Genomic DNA, 14,232 nt, shown 5'->3' with positions numbered 1-14,232 from the left:
AGGCTGGTTAGAATGTCTGTTCCAGGCAGGGATGTACGAAATTACCCTTACCTGTTTCCGCCGGTTTCCGCTGGGCGGGGGGAGGTGCTCCGTCCCTCCCCCCGGAATCTTGGCCAGCTGGCTCCGCTCCGCGGGGATTCTGCGGAGCTGCCAGCTGGCCCCGCCAGCAACCAGACATCCGGCCGCTGGCTAGCAGGGACGCAAATGGCGGCAGCCGTAGCTGCCGCCATTTGCGTCCCTGTAGTCAGCCGTGATAGGCTACATAAATCTTTACGTAGCCTATCACGTCTGACTTAAAAACAAAACAAAACGTACGTAGGCAAATGGTGGCGGCTACGGCCGCCGCCATTTGCGTTCCTTATTTTGGCCCATCTTAGTCTACGTAAATATTTATGTAGAATAAGACGACGAAAATAAGGGGAATGCAAATAGTGTAGTGGACGCTATTTGCGTTCCCCCTTATTTTCGCCATCTTAGTCTACATAAATATTTACGTAGATTAAGATGGGCCAAAATAAGGAATGCAAATGGAGGTGGCCATAGCCGCCATTTGCGTATGCGCGTTTTTTTTAAAAAGTCAGACGTGATAGGCTACGTAAAGATTTACGTAGCCTATCATTTTTTTTAACCTAGCCATGATAGGCTATGTAAATCTTTTCGTAGCCTATCACATCTTTTTTTTTAACATTGGAAATGGTGGCGGCAGTAGTCGCCCGGAAGATCCCCCCCAGGTACGTTTCATCCTGGGGGGGATCCACAGGGTGGCGGGGGGTGGCAGGCCATTCCGCCACGGAGTTTGGGGGGCCAAATGCACTGGCATTCGGCCTCACCGAGATCCGTGGCAGCATTCTCTGCCATGCCTAATTCCAGGTAAATTGGCTGAAGGCATTATTAAAGATAAAATTAGTAAGCATATAGAAGGACAAGCCCTGCTGAAAAAGAATCAACACAACTTCTGCAAAGGTACGTCCTGTCTTACTAACTTTTAAGAGTTCTTTGAGAGTATCAATAAACATGTAGTCAGGGGTGATCCATTAGACATTGTTTTCTTGGACTTCTAAAAGGCTTTTGACAAAGTCCTTCATCAAAGACTCCTGAGCAAACTTAGCAGTCATGGAATAAAGAGCAGAAAGCAGAGAGTAGGGATAAATGGTAAATTCTCCCAATGGGGGGAATTAAATAGTGGGGTCCCACAGGGATCAAAACTACAGTACGATTGTGCTCATTTCACATGCCAGCAAGGTGATGCTCAAAATCCTACAAGCTAGGCTTCAGCAGTATGCGAACCGAGAACTACCGGAAGTACAAGCTGGGTTTCGAAGAGGCAGAGGAACTAGAGATCAAATCGCCAACTTTCGCTGCATCATGGAGAAAGCAAGAGAATTCCAGGAAAACGTCTATTTCTGCTTCATTGACTACGCTAAAGCCTTTGATTGTGTGGATCACAACAAACTGTGGAAAATTCTTAAAGAGATGGGGGTACCAGACCACCTTACCTGTCTCCTGAGAAACCTGTACGAGGGTCAGGAAGCAACAGTAAGAACAGGACATGGAACAACCGATTGGTTCCAAATTGGGAAAGGAATACGACAAGGCTGCATATTGTTGCCCTGCTTATTTAACTTATATGCAGAATACATCATGAGAAATGCCAGGTTGGATGAATCACAGATAGGAATTAAGATTGCCGGGAGAATTATCAACAACCTCAGATATGCAGATGATACCACCCTAATGGCAGAAAGCGAAGAGGATCTAAAGAGCCTCTTGTTGAGGGTGAAAGAGGAGAGTGCAAAAGCTGGTTTGAAACTCAACATTAAAAAAACTAAGATCATGGCATCTGGCCCCATCACTTCCTGGCATATAGAAGGGGAAGTAATGGAAGCAGTGACAGATTTTATTTTATTGGGCTCCAAGATCACCGCAGACGGTGACTGTAGCCATGAAATTAAAAGACACTTGCTCCTTGGGAGGAAAGCTATGGCAAACCTAGTCAGCATAGTAAGAAGCAGACATCGCCTTGCCGACAAAGGTCTGTCTAATCAAAGCTATGGTTTTCCCAGTAGTAATGTATGGCTGTGAGAGCTGGACTGAGCTGGAAGGCTGAGCGCCGAAGAATTGATGCTTTCAAACTGTGGTGCTGGAGAAGACTCTTATGAGTCCCCTGGACTGCAAGGAGGTCAAACCAGTCCATACTAAGGGAAATCAACCCTGAGTGCTCATTGGAAGGACAGATACTGAAGCTGAAGCTCAAATATTTTGGCCACCTAATGCGAAGAGAAAACTCTCTGGAAAAGACCCTGATGCTGGAAAAGACTGAAGGCAAAAGTAGAAGGGGACGGCAGAGGATGAGATGGCTAGATAGCATCACTGATGCAATGAATATAGACTTGAGCACTCTCCGGGAGAGAATGCAGGACAGGAAGGCTTGGCATGCTATGGTATATGGGGTCATGAAGAGTCGGACACGACTGAACGACTGAACAACAACAACAACAGGGATCTGTATTCAGACCAATGCTTTTCAACCTGTTCATAAATGACCTGGAATTAGGAGTAAGCAGTGACTTGGCCAAGTATGCGGATGACACCAAATTATTTAGGGTGGTTAAAACAAAAAGGGATTGTGAAGAGCTCCAAAAGGATCTCTCTAAACTGGGAGAATGGTCATCTAGATGGCAAATGCAGTTCAGTGTAAGCAAGTGTAAAGTGATGCACTTTGGATCAAAAAATCCCAACTTCAAGTACAGCCTGATGGGTTCGGAGCTAGTGTTGACCAACCAGGAAAGAGATCTTTGGACTGTGGTGGACAGTTCAATGAAGATATCAACCCAGTGTGCAGCTGCTGTAAAAAAGGCAAACTCCATGTTAGGCATAATTAGAAAAGGATTTGAGTATAAAACCACCAATATCATACTGCCCCTATACAAATCTATGGTGTGGCCACACTTGAAATACTGTGTCCAGTTCTGGTCACCACATCTAAAAATGGATATTGTAGAGCTGGAAAAAGTGCAGAAAAGGGCAACTAAAATGATCAGGGAACTGGAGCATCTCCCCCATGAAGGAAGGTTACAACAGCTGGGATTGTTTAGCTTGGAAAAAAGGAGGGTAAGGGGAGACATGATAGATGTGTACAAAATAATTATGCATGGAGAATGTGGATAGGGAGACATTTTTCTCCCTCTCTCAAAATACTAGAAACCAAGGTCATCCCATGAAGCTGACTGGGGGGACATTCAGGACAGACAAAAGGAAGTACTTCTTCACAGTGCATAGTTAAACTGTGGAATTTGCTACCATAGGATGTAGTGATGTCCACTTTAAAAGTGGGTTGGGCAAATTCTTGGAGGAAAAGGCTATCAATGGCTGCTAGTCCTGATGGCTATGTGTTACTTCCAGTACCAGAGGCAGTGAGCCTGTGTATGGCAGTTGCTGGGGAACATGAGTGGGAGGGTGCTGTTGCACTCATGCCCTGCTTGTGGGTTCCCGGTCGATAGCTGGTTGGCCACTGTGTGAAAAAAATGCTGGACTAGATGGACTCTTGGTCTGATCTAGCATGGTTCTTCTTATGTTCTTTATCTGAAGGGCTGCTAGAGGACTATTTTGAAAATGTCTTCTATTTGAAGGTAGGAATGGCCAAATTCAACCACCATTGCATCATGCACTGCTTGCTGGACCCCCGCCAGCTGCCTGACCGTATTTGGCATGTGGTGCGAGTCACTGGATGGTCTGTGGGTGCCTGCAGCACAGCATCTTAGTTACCCATAAGCTGCCATTTTGTAGGAAACTGCGGGTAAGCTTTTTATGCAAATGGCCATTTTGTGCAAAATGGTGGCTGTAAATAGCACCATTTACGGAAAACTGCAGGTAGAAATTAGATCATTTATGTCTGTATTTTTTTTTAAATGGTGCTATTTACAGTCACCATTTTGCACAAAATGGACATTTCTGTAAAAACCTGACCTGCAGTTTTCTGCAAAATGGTGGCTTGTGGGTAAGTGGAGATCCCCAAGCTTGCCTGACTCAGTGCACACTGAGTTGGGTAAGCATGGGGGTCTGCGGACTTGCGTCTGGGGGGCTGAGTGGAAGGATGTCTGCTGGATTCCACTCCCTTCCTGGACTTCCATGACATCCCTAGTTGAAGGGCTGTCCTGTTTAATTCCAGTTTAAAGATAAAGAGCTATCAGAACAGCTGGGACTTGAAGTTGCCCATCAGCAGCTCCTGGACAGCACAGAGGTCACCTGGTTTTCTATACTGGAGAGATGTACTGTGTTTCTTTTTAAATTATAATAATTTCTAAGTTGGCCTCTATGCATATAAATTAGCATATGCAAATTTTATGTGAATCGGTGTCCTCTTTTTTTGGTGATGTATTTCCTCTTCTTTTCTGAGAGATCGGGCCAGCAATTCCCTCTGCCCGCAAGCTGCCATCTTCACTCAGGGAGTAAGTAACTTTGGGGTCTCTTGCCAGAGTCTCCAGTTCAAGTTCCCCAGTGTGTTGCTCCTATTGGAACCAATCTAAAGCTTCATGGGATTTCAGAGTCGGGATGCTCAATGCATGGAGCCATGCACTCATTACAGGCAGAAAATAGGACAAGGATTGCCTATAAGGGGCACTACATTCTTTCATCCAGGAGAGAGAAAAAGCCTGCTAGCAGAGAACTAATGTGCATGCATTCCTGACCACTCAAGGTGCTGGGTGCACTGGACCCTCAGATGGAGGAAATTCCGTAATTCCGTAAGACGAAGGCTAAATGTGCAACGCACTACGTGTGGTGGTATATTATTCTTGCAGTCCATATGGGCCAGAACAAATGCCTGGCATCCTGCTCTGTGAAGAGGATATGGTTACAAAGCATTTGGCCCCCCAGGACTCATGACAGACATAAGAAAACCCCACCCCCTTTCACAGCCGAACCTGTGACATAGCCATTATCCAGCGCTTCTGGTGGTCCTAGGGCAGAAAGTTCTGAACCAAAAAGGAAGTAAGTGGGTCTGCGACCACCTCATGAAAGACTGCAGTGTTTTGCACATTTCTTTACAGTTCTGATAAATTCTGATAAGTTAGGCCAATGTAAAACCAAGGGCAAGTCTGTTGCGATGCTGGCACTAGTGACGCGAAAGCACATCAGAATAAAGCCGTCTGATATGAATAGTTACAGTTCACATCTTTTTCAATGGTCCTTACTCTTTATCAAATTAATACGCCTTTCCCTTTGTACATGGTGTTTCAATACAGGCATTTTTACTGATATCGAGAGGTTTAAGATGATGATTAGCCATCCCTTCTGGCAGAATCAACTAGTGAAGAATGCTCTTTTTAAAAGTTTGTTGTTATGCAGCATTTATAATTTCCCCTTGAATTTAGAGTTTCTTGAAATGGCCTAAAATCTAAAAATATTTCTGGCAGAAGCAGTTATAGCAGACATCTTAATTACTATGTTTCCAAGGAAATGACAGCCTGCATAAAGGAAGCTGACAAGTCCCCCTGCAGCTATGTGCTTTTTATATTGGAACTTTAGGCTATTCTAAATTACCTAGGACTGACACTGGCATGAACACAATATGTCATATTTAAACCAGCTTCCACAGGATGTACTGAGACCATTAACCCTTTTCCTGCCTGCTGGCCCACCTACCCTTTCAAGGCCTGCCTACGACAGAAACACAGCTAGGAATTCCAAGGTGTTCCAAGAGTGAATTTTAAATGGTGTCTGCGGCAGCCGCTCCCTTTCTTTGCCAGCTCACAACACTTCATTTCAGATGATCAAAATGAGCATGAAAGCTCAGTGCGCTGGATGGCTGTTGCTCGCTCTGCCCGCTGTTCTTGACAGCCGTTGTTTGATTTGATGCACGGCTTGATGTGCTGACTGCCAGATCTTCGCATCAGAAAAGGCGCTCAGTCTCTGTGCCTGCTGGCTCCTAGTTAGAGGTGAAGGCGAGAGGCAGTTCAGTGATCTGGCTTATGCCGCGTATATAACAACAATGTAGAAAGTCAAGCAAACATGGCAAAGTAGAGCCTGCTGAGCAAATGCTTTTGGGACTGCAATGCCATGCTGAGTTATTTTGGCCTGCCAGATTAGTCTGACTTGCTTTGTATATACAGGGGCTACAAGAAGAATGGAGGTGGAATAGCATTTCTTTGTGAAAAGGTTATTTTTTGCTTGTCTCTAAATAACGCATGTCATGCGTGAATAGGCTGTTAATGTTCCCCTTCCTTGCCTGGCCCTATATTGCTGCTGCAGCGTGGACTTGTGTTGCTGTACCTAAAGAAACATTATGTCCTTTCCAAAAGGGGGGATATTTATTTGCTTATTTGCCCTTGAAATGGCTTAAAGCAGGGGTGGGCAGAAGGTAGCTCTCCAGATGTTTTGGACTTCAACTCCCAGAAGCCCTTGCCAGCATGGCTGGTGCTGGGAGTTGCAGTTGAAAACATCTGGAGAGCTACTTTCTACCCACCCATGAATGAAATCACACATGCTACACTGTTTTGCCTGCTCAGTGTTGCATTGAGGGGAAATGGTGTTGCTAATGCTGGACAGGGATAGCTTGGCCACAGTGGTACAGGTGCTAGTAACTCAAGACTGGATTATTGCAATGCACTCTGTGTGGAGCTGCCATTAAGGCTGCTCCAGAAGCTGGAGCTTGTGCAGAATGCAGCAGCTTGGCTGTTGTCAGGAGCTGTCCCTTTTCAGCATGTAACTCCTTTGCTGGAGGAACTACACTGGCTGACTATTTGCTACTGGGCCAGGTTTAAGGTTTTGCTTTTAGTGTATAAAGCCCTAAATAACTTGGTACCAGAATACCTGAAAGAGTGCTGTCCTTCTTATCAATCTGCCTGGCTGCTGAGATCATCAGAGGGCATGCTCCTGGTGGTTCCACATGGACCCCTGATCTGATTGGAGTCCACCCAGGCCGGAGAAGAGCATTCAGTGTGATGGCACTCTTTCTATGGACCTCCCTGTCAGTGGAGGTCAGACAGGCACTAATGTTGTTGTTTTTTGCACCTTCTTAAAAAATCTTTATTCCAAGAAACCTTCCTTGATTGACCAGCCATGGTTTTCATTGGTACTTAAAAAAAAACCAAAAACATTAGTATGGTGTTTTATTCCTTTTTATCTTTTTGTCTTATCATTCACCACTCCAGAGTCTGTTTAGATGTGGAGCGGTATGCAAATGTTGTAAATAAATAAATAGTCAGGACTCCTAGAAGTCTTTTAGGATGCTTCATGAGCAGCATTTTTCTTTTTCCATTCATTTGTCTGTTACTGATCCACAGGGCTGGGAGGGACCAATGTAGTTTGTATAGTCTACATTGATGGCTCCCCACAATGGGTTGGATTCAGACCTTGAACTGGGCTGGTGGAAGCAGATTTCCTGGATCCCTCCTCCTTATGGTAGCCCTTCCAGCTCCCTGAAAATGCTACACAGAGGGTTTGGGGACCTTGCGGAATGGGGTGAGCTGTGGTGCATGTGGGAGGGAGATCCCCAGAATTGGGCACAGGCACCTTCCATCCATGGCAGGCAGATTCAGGCTCCAGCTCAATGTGTGGAAGGGGCAAGGTGGAAGAGAAGGGATGCAGGGCATAAGATTCTTTTCCAGGAGCCCCCACCAAAGGAACTGAGGTGGGTGGCTACTATGAAGAGGGCCTTTTCTGTTGTGGCACCTCGGTTGTGGAATGAGCTCCCCGGAGAGGCTCATTTGGTACCTAAGTTGTGGTATTTTTGGTGCCAAGCGAAGATCTTATTTTCCCAGGCTTTTTAGTCTTTCAGTTTCTGTTGTTTTAAATCTCTTACTGTTTTTAAAATATTTGCATTGCTGCCAGGTGGTATTTTGGTTTTGATTTTTTGTTTTGTTTTTATATTGTAGTTTTAAACTTTTATATCATGTTTTATTATGTTGCATTTTATGGTTTTACTTCTTGTGAACAGCCCAGAGAGCTTTGGCTATTGGTATAGAAATGTAATAAATAAATAAGTAAACAAACAGAATGCTTGCCATTTCCTAATAAAGTGGTGAAAATTAGGTGAGAAGCTGCACAGGCCCAGTTCACATTAAAAGGAAATCATGTCATTCTGGAGGCTGCAGCGTGTGGCAGGTATTTCATACATGGCTGCCATCATGCAGGCCATACAGTTTTCACAATGGTAGCAAAAACCAGCACGGAAAGTACTAATCATTCCATCATCTTCGCATACTCACCTGGGAATGAGTTCCAGTGAAATCAGTAGGAAAGCAACTTCAAACCTAAATGTGTTTAGGAGAGTGCAACAGTTGAATGAACTACTCTGGAGGAATACATAGGTAAAGCACTACATCAGAAAGGGAGATATAATATGCACGAGTATTCTAAAGGAAAGAGCAGGAACTGATGCTCATGGATGATAGATCTCATTTGTTGACCAAAAACTGTACTATTTGGCTTCTCATTTTTTTTAAAAAAATATCCTGGTGTAAATGGCACCAATGCTTCATTCTAGATATTTCTAAAATCAACTAGAGTGTGATCTGAAGGCATGTGATGCAGTAATTTTGCTGGTGCTAAGCAGGTCATGAAGGGGGGGGGGGCTATGCATTGTATCTGAACCTGGGATAGTGTATGGCACCTAAGCAATACCAAGAGCATAAACCAGCTTTAAACCAGGATTTGTTGTTGGCTTATGAATCATTGCTTGTTCAGGCTCAATGATCCATAATCCTGGGTTCAGATGTAACACAAAGGTCTCCCCTTCCTAGTTAATTTACCTGCTTGTGCAAAGAAACAGGAGCAAATAGGTTGCATGTACTAGCATACAGCTCATTCACATCATGTTTTAATAAGCCAGGAATCCTGGCTTATCATTATATGCAAACATGGCCATTGAATTCCAAGATGGAAGAAAGATACCTTTCCTAAAGATACATGAACTATCTTCATGTATAGTTTTAATGAGCTTCCGTCGTGCATTAAAAACGTGGTTGTTCAGGCAGGCATTTGGGGTGGGTTAGGGTATTTAATTTTTTTTTTTATGATAGCATTTTATTGTTTTAAATTGTTTTATGGTGTGTTGTGCATCGCCCAGGGTGGCTGGGTGACCAGCCAGATGGGCGATTAATAAATTTAATAAATAAAATTTAATAAATAAAATAAATAAACTAAGGGTGCAATCCTATGGCCACTAGTCATTGGCTAGATGGCCATAGGATAGGTTGGTTTCTGGGACCTGACCTCGGAGCCTGTGCTCCGAGGTCAGTCCTTTGAGAACTGACACTCCCCACCGCCTCGTAGGCAGTGTGGATTGGCCTCACGCTTGTAGGAGCAGCACAGAGTGGGGAAAATGGGGCATCCCTGGGGACAGGGTGGGGAGGTCGGAAATGCCGGTACGACGCATCCTATGTGTCGTCCGGCTGCTGCTCCAAGGTCTCGCAGCTAGACAGCTGAAATTGGCTGTCTAGCCACGAAAGCCAGGCTGGAGGAGCAAGGCGGAGATCTGCTCCTCACCACTCGTCCTGCCCTGCACTGGATAGGTGGTTGCCTCCGGGCTCAGAGGCAACCATCGATCCAGTTGGGTTGCTCCCTCAATAAATAAACTTCAGTGCAGTGTCAAGTCTTGTCCATGGAGTTCTTTTAAAAATGAATTCAGTGATGGTTTTGCAAGTACAAATCAGAAGGAAAATTAAATTAAATCAGAAAAAAAGCTGAAAAAGAAGTTCTTTGGCAGTTAGTCCAGTCTATAACCCATTCTTTTTAAAATGTATCTTACAAAATTAATATATTGCTGCAATAAGCTGTCCCTGGCTAAAGCATTTTAAACTATGTGTGATTCATTTTTGTACTTAATTTATATTTAGCATCAATATCTTTATGTGTGAATTTTTGCTTCAGTAATACTCATTCAGTAATGTTTAGTGAGCTTGCAGGGATAATTGAAGGAGAATTTTTGGTGCGGACTGGATGTATATTATTTTCTACAAATGGATTTCTAAAATGATGGCAAAATATTGTAATACACTGCCTAAAATATATAAAACAGTTTTTTCTCTGTTATATGTACACACACACGCACACACACGCACACACACGCAAACACCACTCATGCACTTATAAAAATATATATATGCATCTACGGTATTTAGAACAGTAACTCAAAGGGTGGATTAACTTCTGTGGAAAGAAACCAACCTAAGCCATAATGGTTATTTAGACAGAGTGGAAAGCAGCTGGTCCTTTTAAACTTTCTCTTTCAGAGTTTCTGGTTTATCTCATAAGCCATACATTCAAAGGAAGCATGTAATGAAGAGAATTTAGTGTCAGCTGTTCTAAGAGCTTTGAATTCAGTACTAAAGCCTTGAAAGGCATCTGGCCTCAAAGTCATAGATATTCTGCTTCGTTCTGTCATTCTGCAATTAACTTTGGTAAAGTTAAAAAGGAATAGGTGAGGAAAGTAACCTGATAATTTATTTCAGTTATACTAGGAAGCACTCATTTCTTTTCATGTGGTGGGTTTTTTTTCCCAAGCTTTTCTGGGTGTTTCAGGATTGGAAGCTCACTCATTTATTCATATTTGGAGAATGTCATGTTCATGTGTTATGAAGAGCAATTAGGATGAATTCACACAATTGCAGTGACAGCAAATTCCTGGTGAGGCTTATGACATCCAGGTTTAGCTCCCATTAATAGATCTGAGATAAAAGAAAAGGAGCCAATATAGCAACTTCATATTGTTGTATGTTCTCTACTTCCACATGTGGTGAAAAATTACAGGGGAGTCTTTAGATTATGGCTTTCTGTGGAGATTTTTCTAATATTTCTTTATATATGGGCAAAGCATAAGTGGAGGTGCTCACTCCTTCTGCCAGGCACACATCTATTACCCACACCAGATCCCCAGAGAAAGCTACCTTGATCCACAAAGTGCCTTTAGTTCTCAGTTCTCTTGTTCTTCCTCTGTCTCCGTTTCAAAACTGCCTCTTTTGGTCCTTCTTGTTATTGAGAAGATATGCCATGATGGCTTGTACACTTGTAATTTGGATTTTGCATCACCCAAGCTCCATGTCCGATATGTTTTTTGCTCTGGGAAAGGCTGCATGGAGCATGGGCAAGAGTCTCATGGCAGCCAGGAGTAAGAGGGAGTATGTTAGCTTACCTGCTTTTATTGTAACTGAAGTTCATTAGCCATATGTCCTTCACTGTAACTAAATCAAAGGGCTTACCCATCTTCAGTATGCAAAATGTGGGAACTCCAGATAAATGCAAATGCCTTCCTGACCGCCAAGGCACCACTTTGGACAAAGAATTCACAAGAATAATTGTAAGCAGATTAATCTAAAGACTGGGTGGGAAATAAGACTCAATCATGAAGCATTCTCACCTTCAAAAATATTAGCAGGTTAAAGTACCTATTGGGTGTGCTCTGTATAGGGATGTATGAAACCACTTACCTGTCTCATAAGTAGCATCTGCGGTGGGTGGGAGGCGCTCCATCCCTCCCTCTGAAATCCTCCCCGGCCAGCTCCAATCCACAGTGACTCTGCGGAGCCACCTGCCGGGTGCATCTGCAGCTGGGCATCCAGCTGCGGCAGGTCTGCGGCTGCAAACGGCGGCCAGCATAGTGGCTGCCATTTGCGTCCCGTCGTTGAGCCATGATAGACTACGTAAATATTTACGTAGCCTATCACGGCAAAAGCGGGGACACAAACAGCAGCTGCTATGCCCTTTGTGTCCCTGTCTTTTGCCATGATAGGCTATGTAAATATATACGTAGCCTATCACGGCAAAAGAAAAGACAGGGACGCAAATGGCATAGCGGCCACCATTTGCGTTTCTGCCTTTTGCTGTGATAGGCTACGTAAATACTTATGTAGACTATCACGGCCATTCGAAGGAAGATGAATGGTGGCTGCAGACGTGGCCGCCATTCGCAGAGCACCAGATGGCCAACACCAGGTAGGCTCCGTTCCGAGCCCATTTTGTGGGGTGGCGGGGGGGGGGTTGTTTCATTCTGCCATGGATTATGGGGGCCCGAATTCACTGGAATCCATGGTGGAATTCTCCAACGTCCCTAGCTCTGTAGTTCCCTTTGTTCCAAGTTGTTGTTGTTCAGTCGTTAAGTCATGTCTGACTCTTCGTGACCCCATGGACCATAGCATGCCAGGACATCCTGTCCTCCACTCTCTCCCGGATTGTGCTTAGGGATGTCAGAGAATTCCACCACGAATCTCAGGGAGGCCGAATGCCAGCGCATTCAGCCCCCCAAAATCAGTGGCAGAATGGTCTGCCCCCCCGCCCCCCCTGGGACGGGACTTACTTTGGGCAGATCTTCCTGGCGGCGGCGGCAGCTCTGGCGGTGGCGTGGCGGCGGCGTGGCAGTGGTGCGGCGGCGGTGGTACGGCGGTGGCGGCTGCGGCGGCCAGTCAGAAGACCAGCCGCCGCCATTGCCATTTCCAGTTAAAAAAACAAACAAAAAAAGTGATAGGCTACGTAAAGATTTACGTAGCCTATCAGGGCTAGATTTTTAAAAAACACCGTGATAGGCTACGTAAATGTTTACGTAGCCTATCATGGCTGATTTAAATGAAAAAAAAAAGGGCGTACGCAAATGGCGGCGCCCATGGGCACCGACATTTGCGTTCCTTATTTTGGCACATCTTAGTCTACGTAAATGTTTACGTAAATGTTTACGTAGACTAAGACGTGCCAAAATAAGGAACGCAAATGGCGGCACCCATGGGCGCTGCCATTTGCGTATGTATGTTTTTCTCCCTTTTAAATCAGCCATGATAGGCTACGTAAACATTTACATAGCCTATCACGGCTGACTGCAGGGACGCAAATGGCAGTGGCTACAGCCACCGCCATTTGCGTCCCTGCTAGCCAGTGGCCGGATGTGCGGCCGCTGGCGGAGCCGGCCGGCGGCTCCACAGAATCCCTGCGGAGCGGAGCCGGCTGGCCAGGATTCGGGGGGGACTGACGGAGCACCTCCCCCCCCGGCCAGAATTTCGGGGGGAGGGACAGAGCACCTCCCCCCCCACGAATGTCACCCTTTGAAAAGGTAAGTGACTTTCATACATCCCTAATTGTGCTCAAGTTCATATTCATTGCATCGGTGATGCTATCTAGCCATCTCATTCTCTGCTGTCCCCTTCTCCTTTTGCCTTCAATCTTTCCCAGCATCTTTTCCGGTGAGTTTTCTCTTCATATTAGGTGGCCAAAATATTTGAGCTTCAGCTTCAGTATCTGTCCTTCCAATGAGCACTCAGGGTTGATTTCCTTTAGGACTGACTGATTTGACCACCTTGCTGTCCCGGGGACTCATAAGAGTCTTCTCCAGCACCACTAGGGATGTCAGAGAATTCCGCCATGGACTGAAATGTGATTGAATTCCCTTCAGTCTGTGCCATGGAATCCTCTGCGGAATGGCACCATGAGGTCCTGAGGAGCCAGCAGTCATGCGGCTTTTTTTTTCTCATCCACACGTGAAATTTTTGTAAATAAAAATGCAAGGTAGTATATTTCGATAATAAATATGTAAGTTTTTTTTTTTAATGAATTGTGCTCACCAACTTGTTTGTAGGTGTTCTTTTTCACTTGAAATCTTCCGTCTTCCTTTACTTTCAGCCAAAACACTTCCTCCTCCTGGGGGCTTTCCAAAACAAGGCTGCCCCAGGTGTGCCTGAGCGATGCACACTTTGTTTAAAGCAACACTGTTTGAAAGAAAGAAAAAACCTTTTAAAATGACCATGCCTGTCTGGAGCCCTGCATGAGTATTATTCCCCCTGCTAGGCTTTCTATTTCCACATCCAGCCTTGCTGGTGACATTGTGAGACTAAAATGAAGAGGAGAAACAACTCTGTGCATATCTACGCAGAAGTAAGTCTTACTGAGTTCAATGCAACTTACTCCTACTAGGGGTGGACGAAAGTCCCTTACCTGTCCTCGAAGGTTGTTCGCGGTGGGGGGGAGGCGCTTCGCTGCTCCCCCCGCGAAGTTCAGGCCGGGGGGGAGGCTTCCCGCCTCGCCCGGCCGCGAACTCGAAAGTTTTTAAAAAAACAAAACGCCCCCTGATAGGCTACGTGATGATTAACATAGCCTATCATGGCTAGATTTGCAAAGTCAGCCGTGATAGGCTACGTCAATCGTCACGTAGCCTATCACGGCTGAGTTAAAAAAAAAACAAAAACGTGCGTACGCAAATGGCGGCCCCCATAGGGAGCCGCCATTCGCGTTCCTTATTTGGTCGCTGTAGTC

General features: G+C 45.1%; 1 long non-coding RNA gene across 1 annotated transcript; it reads right to left on the bottom strand.

The window, feature by feature from the left end:
- Nucleotides 1-5,014: 5,014 nt before the first annotated feature.
- Nucleotides 5,015-13,617, bottom strand: LOC146349736 (uncharacterized). Its single transcript, XR_014788818.1, has 3 exons — nt 13,545-13,617; nt 11,199-11,267; nt 5,015-5,926 (listed from the first exon to the last, which is right to left on the bottom strand). It is a non-coding gene; the product is annotated as an uncharacterized LOC146349736 (long non-coding RNA).
- Between the last annotated feature and the right edge of the window lie 615 nt (nt 13,618-14,232).

Source organism: Heloderma suspectum, chromosome 3 (genome assembly GCF_057233095.1).
Source record: "Heloderma suspectum isolate Gila_16-S chromosome 3, 16-S_ref, whole genome shotgun sequence".
Taxonomy (NCBI): domain Eukaryota; kingdom Metazoa; phylum Chordata; class Lepidosauria; order Squamata; family Helodermatidae; genus Heloderma; species Heloderma suspectum.
This window is presented reverse-complemented; position numbering and strand designations above follow the sequence as displayed.